This window comes from Penaeus monodon, chromosome 18 (assembly GCF_015228065.2).
Source record: "Penaeus monodon isolate SGIC_2016 chromosome 18, NSTDA_Pmon_1, whole genome shotgun sequence".
Taxonomy (NCBI): domain Eukaryota; kingdom Metazoa; phylum Arthropoda; class Malacostraca; order Decapoda; family Penaeidae; genus Penaeus; species Penaeus monodon.
This window is the reverse complement of record NC_051403.1, coordinates 37,590,647-37,602,570: the sequence shown is the minus strand read 5'-3', so window position 1 is coordinate 37,602,570 and position 11,924 is coordinate 37,590,647.

The following is an 11,924-nucleotide window of genomic DNA, read 5'->3' as shown; positions in this document are numbered from 1 at the left end:
GTACATATATACATATATACAATTATTATTATACACTATACACATATAATACATATATACGGTAATTCTTTCTAAAATGTATTCGCGTTCACGAGTTTATTGTGACGATAATCGGTGCGATGTATAGGGATATACGAGTATACCATTTTTGGGCTGCGGAACTCCATATTCAGCCAGCAATGCTTGATTTGATTTAAAGTTCCCGAAGTAGGGGAGGGCATAAGTATATCAGGGAAATTATGGGGTAAAACAGGCTTAAATACAGTTAATATAATGAAATAATGCATAATGCAACGAAAGAAAATCATTAACATCAGCCCAAGAAACTCTATAGAAAACGCCAGCCAACGCTAAAAAAAAAAATCTACAGCCTAACAAGCCACTTTTCAAAAAAAAAAAAAAAAAAAAAAAAAAAAAAAAATTTATATATATATAGATATATATATATATATATATATATCTATAAAGACATATATATATAGATATATTTATATATATATATATATACGGCTTGGAACGCCATCTTCCGAAAACTCTACGGGAACACTCGCCCGCTTTCATTAAAATCTACGGCAACACTGTCCTACCATGGATGAGGGTGGGGACGCGCTCGATGCCCCCCCAGTGCCAGTGCCAACTACACCCCTCAACCCTCCACCCTATGGAGGGATGATTCCACGACTAGGGATGTGAACGATGTGGAATTGACTGCCGACCTGATGTGTAACGAGGGATTCCAACTCGTTCGACCAGAAGAAAAAAGTGGAAAACCCAGCCGAATAACCCCAGCAACCTGACCAAGAAGCAAAACGGAACGACCCAAAAGCACGAACCCATCGCCCCCGGGAGAGGTCATTCGCTGGCCTTTCTGAGGACACGACTTCCGTCATAAAATATAAAAAATAAGGTGGATGAGGGCAGGTCAGCCAGCTGCCGCCCTCAAGAGGAAGGCCCGCTAGACATGGTGCAGGGGAGATGTATATCCTCGTCGCTTAGTCTATGTTACGACGAGAACAACAAATATGTGGCCTGATTGATTAATGGCACTTTGCGGGGATCTAAAAGAAAAAATACGGGGAAATAACCGGTACCAGGTTTCCGAAGGAGGCGGCCGCTGAGGAAGCATGCATTGATTCCGGTGTGTTTTTAAAGCCCGGAGGATCTATAAGGACGGACAGCCCTTGAGCAGGCTCATCATTGTATGGAGCGGGAACAGCAGCCACCTACAGGAGTACCAATTCTTTGGTAGATACATAGAGCGAGACTCATTCGCCGAGGTGCTCAGAGGTTGTAGTCTTGTGCTACAAGTTCAAGGTTATGGCCACGTAGGCAATATTGCAGGAAGGACACAGCGTGTGCTGTCTGATGCAGGAGCTCACCAGGCAAAGGAATGCGCAAGAAACGACGGAGAAAGGCAACGGACAATGAGGACGGCTCCACCATCGTGAAGAGGTGCGTCAGGTGCAGGCGCGAAGGGTGTGACGGCCTGGCACCGTGAACTGCCCCACAAACCGCACGAGCACCCACCCCCCCCCACCTGCCCCCGACCGTTACCCATCGACGGCGGAGTGCGATGCCAGCCAGCCACACACACCCACCAGGGCCGCGTGACGTCACCAACCCACAGACTTTCCCGCAAACTGCCAGGGGATTCCCCACTAGGAAAACAGTGCCACAGGGAGAAACCCATTGTGAGAAAGACATGGGACACGGCCGAGAAATAAAGAAGCATCAGGCAAGTGATGCTGACAATGAAAAACGCAATCAGGCAAGAGATTGCTGATTGAAAAAAAGTAATGGAGAACAAAGTGATCGTGGTAGACGGGAAAATGTTATGATGCGTTAGGATGTTAGTGATGTGAAAATCGAATGAGGTCTCGATATTATTATTACTGGCACGACAAAAGTGAGCGTGGAGACAGGGAAAATGTGCGTTATGATGATGTTAGTGATGGTGAAAAATACGAATGAGGGTCTATGATATTATTATTACGCAGCGGCGTTGATGATGGTTAGTTATGTTAGTGATGTGAGCAATACGAATGAGGTCTCTGATATTATTATTACGCACGGCGGACCATCTGAAAACAGTGAAGACCAGTGACCGTAAAAAATGACGCTGACGAAGATGCGTTGGGAAACGGCCGATCTGTGGGGACATCACTCAGAAAAATGCTATCAGGTACGGATTATGCGTGTATATCAATACGCGGAAAGCGCGCAAACAGATAAATCAAGAAGCTACAAAACAAAAAAAAAAACACAAATACGTAATTGCAGTACAAGAAATAGCAGACTAAAGAGTTCCATCCAAACAGAAATTTGACCAATCGTTAAACATTTAGGGTGTGATGGGACAAAAAAAACACTTACTTCTTTCATGGAATATACGTGTGTCAACCGTAGAATTAATGACTTGCTTTACTAAATCCATAACAATAAAGTTGACGTTATCTGTTTACAAGAGCCCTTCACATCAGCCACGTAAAATAAAAAACCGCCTAGAAATTAGAGGGCTAACACACTCTATACCGAACACCAGGAATGACAGGCTATTGACTTATGTCAGTGAACCATACCGCATAAGTTGGTGCAGAAATCTAATGACAATATGTGCAGTCATTCAGCATTTACATATTCGACAGCTCTCTGGGGTTTTTTCTCTGTACAAATGTAGACGCAATGTGTAGAAGTTTCAGGGATGATTCAATGCCCCAAACTTTCAGAATCACGGGACACAATATGCATGGGATATTAATGCTAGAATATACTTTGGAGCTAGTCAATGCAATGAAAATGGCGAAGAGTTCCGACATTTGTGAACAACAAGATACTATGACCGTATATGATACAGACAGGCACACTCACGTGGCGGGGGGCAGGCTAGATTATGTAATAGGAAGGGTCTTGTGCTGGAAACGTCAGAAGCATGCTTGCACCAGAGCTAATCATTTGCCACTTTGCAATAGTAACGAGGAACGCTGTTGATAATACTCTATCACCAAAACAAATCAGGGTCAAAATTCTATCCCCCCGTTACCTTGAGCAGCACTTTAAATCCCTATCTATGACTGGTACAATGATTACACATTAACAAGTGTTGATAAAATTTCCAATGGACATGACAAACAGCTGTCACTGATTACTACAAACGCTTGGTCTGTCCAAAAGAAAACCTTCAAGAACAGCAACTCCACAACGTCTCAAAAACAACCTAAGTGGGTAGGTGACCCTACATTATTAGTGGAACAAAAGCGAGTCAGGAGCTTATGGATCTACAAGCAGATAATACCCGTGACAAACCTTATTGAATTTCTTAAGGCAACAAAACCTACGGGAATTAAAAACTCATTTCAGAAAATGAACACTTTGAACAGATTCCTTTTTCCCTTACAAAGCATAACAATAAACACACCTCAATGTCGGAGGTCGGAAAAAAATTAAATCGAATTTCGGCAAACCAACTAACACCCGCAGTTCCATAGTCCTCTGCACAAGCAGATATGCTCCATAGTCAATGGGCTGGAGCGTCAAATTAAGCTCACTTCTCACAAATATTCAGGATACCTTAGTCAATCAAAAGTGCACGCCAAATTTGCATTGAGATTGGTGTTCGGATACTGGACACTAGACTTTGCTGAGAATCATTGAGTGGGAACTGAACAATGCACTGATCAAGGAAAAGCGTCCGCCCAGCGTGAGGATGGAATTACCTTATAGTGTCTCCGCCTTATAGCTAAGGTACCTGGTTAATCCCCTTGCACCTATGCAGGTTAAGTTGGTCAAAGGTATTATGCCTGGCCCCAGGACACGCAGTCTATTCATCCCTATACCGAAATCAAACACGATAATACCGACCAATTTCATTAACCTAATTGGTATGCAAAGACAAAAATCCCCTCTAAACTTCTAGAAAGGATAAATTTGAACAGGAATCAGTAAGGTTACAAGTTAATTATCCACAGACTGTACTGAATTCTATCGACGTAGCACAAAACATTGCTTTGCAGAGTACTTTCACACTCTAATCCAGGAAGCACCACTGTTTTTCTTGAACTAAGTCAGCTTTTGACATTTGGCAACAAAAAAACAAAAAAAACAGAGAAGGTATCCTAGAACAATTAGAAGCTTGGCATCCGGGTACAGATATTGAACTGATTAGAATGTATCTCTCGAACAGTCTGCCAAGTGTTCATGTTCAGGGGAGTGAGAAGTTCCACTTCACAGTCTTTGACACTTGGGACGCCACAGGGAGGAGTTTCAGACCCTATGCTGTCCAATGTCCTCATGCACAAGCTATGGTGGCAGATATCCACTTAGGGGAAGGTGAATCATTATATGCTATGCTGATGACATAGCGTCAGAGCATCATCACAAGTGAGGATGGCAAATAATACTCTACAGAATCACAGCAGAGGCACATGAGTGTGGATAGTCATTTCGTCTGAGAAAAACAATGGCTATAAACCATGTTATCATACCCCACCCACTTTTCGCATTGTAGGTGACCAGGAAATTGACATATGCAACAAGTATTAAATATTCGGGTGAATGTAGATGCAGACCTGGTCCTTCTCTTAAAGAACAAGAGACTCTGGGAGAGATTGAAACTTTGGAAAGTTCTGTCGGAAGAGAACATGGCTCAATGTTAAGTCGCTGACTGTTTACTTGGCTTTGATAAGGTCAGTGGTAGACTACCATGCACTGCACTCGTTGCAGTGTAGGAATCAGAAATAGGAGTTTGGAGGTAGTGCAAAATGAAGCTATGAGGATTATAATCGGCGCCCCGAGAACAGCAAAGGATAGTAAAACCATGAGATCAGAAAAAAAAAAAATTAAACTTACCATCCATTTTGATAGAAAATATTTAGTTCCACCACATTGGGGCAAAGCTCTTAGGGAACCTCGTATCTCTCAGATTTCCAAAAAACAACTGCAAACATAAAAAATCACGCAAGTAGACGTGGACAAATCACACACACGCGAAGCACCTCTGATACAAAAAAATCTCCATGAACATATAAAACTCAATGTTCCAAATAGTAAATACCAAAGGTCGCTCCATCACCGTGAAAAAAATTCAACATTGATAGTTCCCCTACATGTCTACCACGAAAGAAACAGGGGTGCAACAACTGTGTGTTGAAACAAATTGCGCTAGCCAACGGAACGGGAACACACAGAATCTATGGTAGGTGATGATGATGGTGTTACGCCGACGGATCGTACAGTTTGGATACAAAGCTGGTTGTGCTTGCGCTGTATACAAAATGGCAGTTACTACAACATAAAGTTTAGATGAGAATACAAACTGGGCCAGCACTACACAAACGAGCTGGAAGGTATACTCCTCGCAACGGATCTTAATGTCTAGGGGCTGGAGTAGTTTATGTGGACTCTCAAAAGTGCTTTCGAGACGCAAATTCTTTCAAAAGCAGGTGGCCGATGAATGACCATTGTGCAGTTGCATTAAAGCGTAACGGAACTTATGTTTGCAACAGAGCGTAATTTCAACCTCAGTTGTATGGGATACCATATCAGGGTTGGCATACGCAAGCACGACCACGTAGACAAAATTGCGAAGAAGGCCTGCAGCAAGGATATTGTGAACATAGATCTTGGGATGCCTCTGCTAGGGTTGCACCATATATTGAAAAGTTATCATAAGGAAGAAACTAGTAGATCTGGATTAACACTCAAAGGCCTGGAAGCTTACCATAAGGCACTACGATCAGTATAGAGATGGCAAGCCTTCCTTAATGGGTGGCAACCGAAGTCAAACCAGGACAGTAGTGTGACGGGTTATTGCAGAAGCGTTTCGGTACAGAATGTATGGCATCTGACCGGTGCAAGAAGTGCAGATGAATCGAGATGTAGACTGTGTTAACGAAGAAACAAACGAACGCTTGAGCACTATATCTCGGAATGTAATGTTTTACAGCCTTTCAGACCACCTAACATGAGGTATTAAAGAATATGTGAATATTCTTCATCTGATACATTGGAAGATTACTCGTACGATCCCTAAATTGTACTATGTGATAACTCCGTAAGCAAATAACAGTGTTGTTATTCAAACCACAGTGGCAAAAGCATATGTAAGTAATATTTTGTAGATGTATGATTTATATTTCTATTTCCTTGTAACAACTACAGTAGATACAGACTATGTACAATGTCAGATATAGTAAAACTGTAATCATGATTGCCCACGCAGTCTGAGCAGATGCCAGGGTTGGTAAATAAACTACTTAACTTAACTTAACTTATCTACGGCAAAGCACATTCATTATTAAGCAGTGAAGCCCACGGTTTTAGAATATGTAATACAAAACGTTGTAACCAAGGCAACCTTACCTAACCCCCCTATCGGAGGCTCCGCCCCGGACCCCCCCCCCCCCATCGGGGATTAACCGAACACCTACCTCATAAACTAACGGGGGGCTTGCCCCGGACCCCCCCCCCCCATCGGGGTATACTATGGCAAAAATTTATTCAACGATTAGCCCCCTGGACCCCAAGGCTTTACCTTATTTTTCGGAGGAAAGAGCTGAGCCACAGCAGGAGAAAAGGGGCATCCGCTTGTTGGCCTCTGGAGCTGCAGCTGGAAGGCCGCTTTGGCCAGGTTGCCCCCAAAATGGCACGACCTCCTCCCGCACTGTGGCACCTTTCCTTTAGTGTCCTCCAGTTTCGTTCGACGGTGCTTGTGTGGCACCGGTGTCGGGGTCAACAAAGTTATATTATGATTAACCTTCAGGTGCTTAAAACCTTCATCCTGAAGGCAATCATAAGCCTTCCAGCAATCACTTATAATTACTGACTGTTCATGTATCTTTTCTTTTATGATTTGCAATAGTGTTGAGAGTCACGTTTCTCAACCTCCACTACAAAATATTCTTTTGTTCCCGACACAAGCCGTCAAATACCACTGACCATCGATGATCCTCCTTTGTTGTTTTTTTCTTTACCAAATTTTGATTCGTCTATTTCGACCGTTTTCCCAGGTCAACCAATTTTATTTTTTCCAGAATTTTCACACCAAAAGATGATTACGTCTCTGCAAAAAGGCGACCAGTTCACATATAGTTTGTCACTAATACCTATAATGTCGTCTTTTACAAATTGATAAGTAAAACATTCACGAAGATAAATATAATAAATAACAAATTTGTTTCTATAGCCAGGTGGCTATTGTGTAGCCAGTGTTTTTATAAAAAGACTGCTGGAAATTACACCTTTTTGCTTCTTTTTGTTCACTCGAACGAGTTTTTGACACTTGAAAATGTGCAAGTCGCGGTTAGAGCCGGCTCACTACACTGTTTACATTGCAGTGTATCGCTTAGTACACCGTGACTCACCAGATATCAAAAGCAAAACTCAGGGTTTCCTTTGACTTTGTTTGCGTAATTTATAATGCCTGTGTCAGAATCTATACACGATTTCTTAGTACAGGAATTTTCGTCTTTCACCGAGGGCATGTTTCATAAAACTGACAAATAGGCCGCCGCGCCGTATGGCCACGCCCCCTGGCAAACACGACGTGTCAGGGAAAAAAATCACGCTGTGTTTGGCACATAAAATGTTTAACATTGCAATAGGAAACTCAAAATTATATTGATAAAATGTATATAATAAGGAATTTTAACGTACAAAGGTATGAAATATGAATAGTGTATTATTGTTAAATATATATAGACGACATACTAATGTTTCCACACGCACATACGAACGCACGCGCTGTTGTTGTTGATGTTTGTGGACTTGGAAAAAAACTAAGGTCGTATTTTCTACCTTCGATATTTCCGTTACCAGCGAGGTGAGCGTTCTGTTTTACTTACATTTTTGTAATCGTGTTGTTTTGCTCTTCATACCATTACTAACCATTTTTTGATACTCCGGAATACATATTTATATAGATTTTCCATATATACATATATATACCTATATATACATATATACACATATATATACATATACATATATATGCACCTATATATACATATATATATGTACATATATACGTATATACAGATATATATACTTATATATAAATATATACATGTGTGTACACACACACATACACATACATTTATGTATATATACACATACACAATTATGTGCAAATATATATATATATATATAATATATATATATATATATATATATATATATATATATATATATATATATATATATACGTGTGTGTGTGTGTGTGGGTGTGTTTGAGTGCATGAATAAAAGCAGCGCTCGCAGATGAACCTTCCCAAAGAATATCCTTGATCCACTAATTATATATGTGTGCGCATATATGTATATATATATATATATATATATATATATATATAGATAATATATAATATATATATATATACATACAATACATATGCATATATATATATATATATATTATATATATATATATATATATATGTATATATATATATATATATATATATATATATATATATATATATATATATATATATTATACATGCAATATATATAATATATATAAGGACGAAAATTCATCTTGACAAGCCTTCATAAGTAAGTCTGGCTAAACTCTACTCATGAACTGCGTGACTGCATCTCATCTATGGATCCTGATCCTAAGGGACACGGCTATACAAGTGAGATCTACAGCTAGGCAAATTACAACAACGTATTAGTGAATAAGGGTGATTCATCCAAGCTTAATGCCTAATATATTCAATAGTTTTTTTCCCAAAATGTAGCATTTAATAAAGATATAATGCATCTCTTATGCTTTAACTATCACATTGAAATAATTTTCTCATTCCAAATTAAACAGCTATGTTACATGTAAAATGCATTATATTAATTGTATAACGAAATCTAATGTACAGCAATTAAATGTATTATCCATATGCATAATGAATCTTGCTATATTTATCATGAATTTTACTATATATACATTGATATATAGTATATTTACAATGAAATGTACTATATTTACAATGAAATATACTACATTTATAATGAAATGTACTATATTTACAATGAAATGTACTACATTTACAATGAAATGTACTATATTTACAATGAAGTATACTATACTTACAATGAAATGTACTATATTTACAATGAGATATACTATGTTTACACTGGAATGTACTATATATTTACCATTAAATGTACTATATATTTACCACGAAATGTGCTATATATTTACCACGAAATGTACTATATATTTATAATGAACTGTAATGAATTTATTAAGAACTGTACTAATTCATAACGATTTAGAAACGTTTACAATGAAATTTACTATGTTTACAATGAAATGTACTATGTTTCAATAAAATGTACTATATTTCCAATAAAATGTACTACATTTACAATAAAATGTACTGTGTTTACAATAAAATGCACCATGCTTACAATAAAATGCACCATGCTTACAATAAAATGCACCATGTTTACAATAAAATGTACTATATTTGTACCATGAAATATATACTATACATTTTAAATGAATTGTAATTGAAATTTATTGTACTAAATTTAAAACGAATTGTATTAATTTATGATGAATTGTACTAAATTTAAAATGCATTGTACTATAATGAATTGTACTACATTTGTGATTAATTGCACAGTATTACAATAAACTGTCCTAAAAGATTTTATGAATTGTACTATGAATATGATGATTTTCATTATATTTACAATGAAATGTTCTATACCTAAAATTATATGTACTATATTCATAATGACATGTAATATATTTTCAGTGAAATATAAAATATGTTCAGTGAAATGTAATCTATTTACAGTAAAATATAAAATATTTACAGTGAAATATAAATTACATAGCATACATTTCATTACACATGTAAATGGAGTACATTTCAGTACACGCGTTACACATAGCGTACCTTCATTACACATGTAAAGAGATACTTTTCATTACACATATAAATAGAATACCTTTCTTTACACACGTTATGTATAGAGTACATTTCGCTATACATGGTAATATCTAGGTTATATTTCGTTATAGATATAAAATGTTGCATTATATGAACACTTCATTATACATGAATAGCAAAACACTCTTCCGTGCTGATACAATGGAAGAAAAACCCAAAATACAAAAACTAGATTTACTGAAAGTTATTGTATTGGGGTTTTCTTCATTATGCATACATATTTCGTTGGGTTTTTAATACACTTCATTATAAATATATTGCATTTTATTGTAAATATATTACAATTCGTTGTAATATAATATATTTCAATGTAATATATTACATTTCATTATAATTATATTTAGATTTCATTGTAAATATTTCATAAATATAGTAAACTTTACTGTAAATATAGTGAATTTCATTGTAAACATTTCACTGTAAATTTAGTGCATTTCATTGTAAATATAGTACTCTCGTAGTATATAGTGAGCTAATTCATTGTAAATATATTTCCCTGTAAATATGTATACTAATTCTAATATATTATATTTATTATCCTATAGTACATGCCATTGTAATTATAGTGTCCCTTGTAACATACATACATTTATTGTAACCATACAGATATTGCACGGCAAACGTACCGTTACATTTTCATTCCAACACAATAGATTTCATTGTAACATAAGTACATTTCATTGTAAATTTAGTACATTTCATGTAAATATACAGGACATTTCACTGTAAACTAAATTAAATTACATTTCATTGGTAAATTTAGTGCATTTACACACATTGTAAACATAAATTACATATCATTGTAAATTAATACATTTTCTTGTAAACTTAGTAACATTTCCTTGTATGTATGTATACATTTCACTGTAACGTAGCACCACTTCATCATAAATTAGTAAATGATTTCATTGGCAATTTATTATATTTCATCGTTAATTTTAGATACATTTCATTGGAATGTTCTTCTTTATTGTACATTAGTAACCTTCCATTGCAATTTAGTATTTGTAATTGTAAATTTTATCGTAAATTATAATAACATTTCATTGTAAATTGATAAACTTTAACGGGGAAAATTTAGTACTTTTATTTGTAAATATTTGATCAATTTAATGTTAAAATTACGTACATAAAATTGAAATTTTAGAATTCTAATTGCAATATATACATTATATATCAGTATAGTCCATTTAATATTAGTATAGAACATTTAATTTTAATTTTAGTACGTTTTAATGGTAAAATTGAGTACATTTCTTGTACATTTAGTACATCTGATTGTAAATTTAGTAACATGTCTTGTAGAATATAGTACATTTCTTATAAATTAGTACATTTCTTCAAATATGTATATTTCTTGTAGTATAGTAGATTTCTTGGAATACACATATGTTCCTTGTCAAAATATTGTATGTCCCTTTAAAGATAGTATATGTCTTGTATATACAGTATGTTTCTTTCTTGCAAATTTAGTAATTTCTTGTAAATATAGTGTACTTCTTGTAAATATAATACTTCCTAGTAAATATAATACATTTCTTGTATAATTTAATGTTTCTTGTATATATTGTATGTATCTTGTAAATATAGTACATTTCTTGTAAATATAGTACATTTCTTGCTAATATGGTACATTTCTTATAAAAACAAGTACATTTCTTGTTTTAAAAAGTAAATTTCTTGTAAATATTGTACATTCTAGTAAATAGTATATATATATAGTACATCTCATTGTAAATATAGTATGTTTTTTTGTTTTACATAGCGTGCATTTCATTACATATTAATATATAGAATTATTCTCGTGTAGATATAAAAATCACTTTATATGACACTACGCATTATACATAGCTTAATCCGTTGGCTATGTAATACCTTCATTACAAAACGTATATTTTATTATAATATAATAAATTAATTGTAAATAGTTCTATTTCCACTGTAAATATTTCTATTTCACGATATTTACAT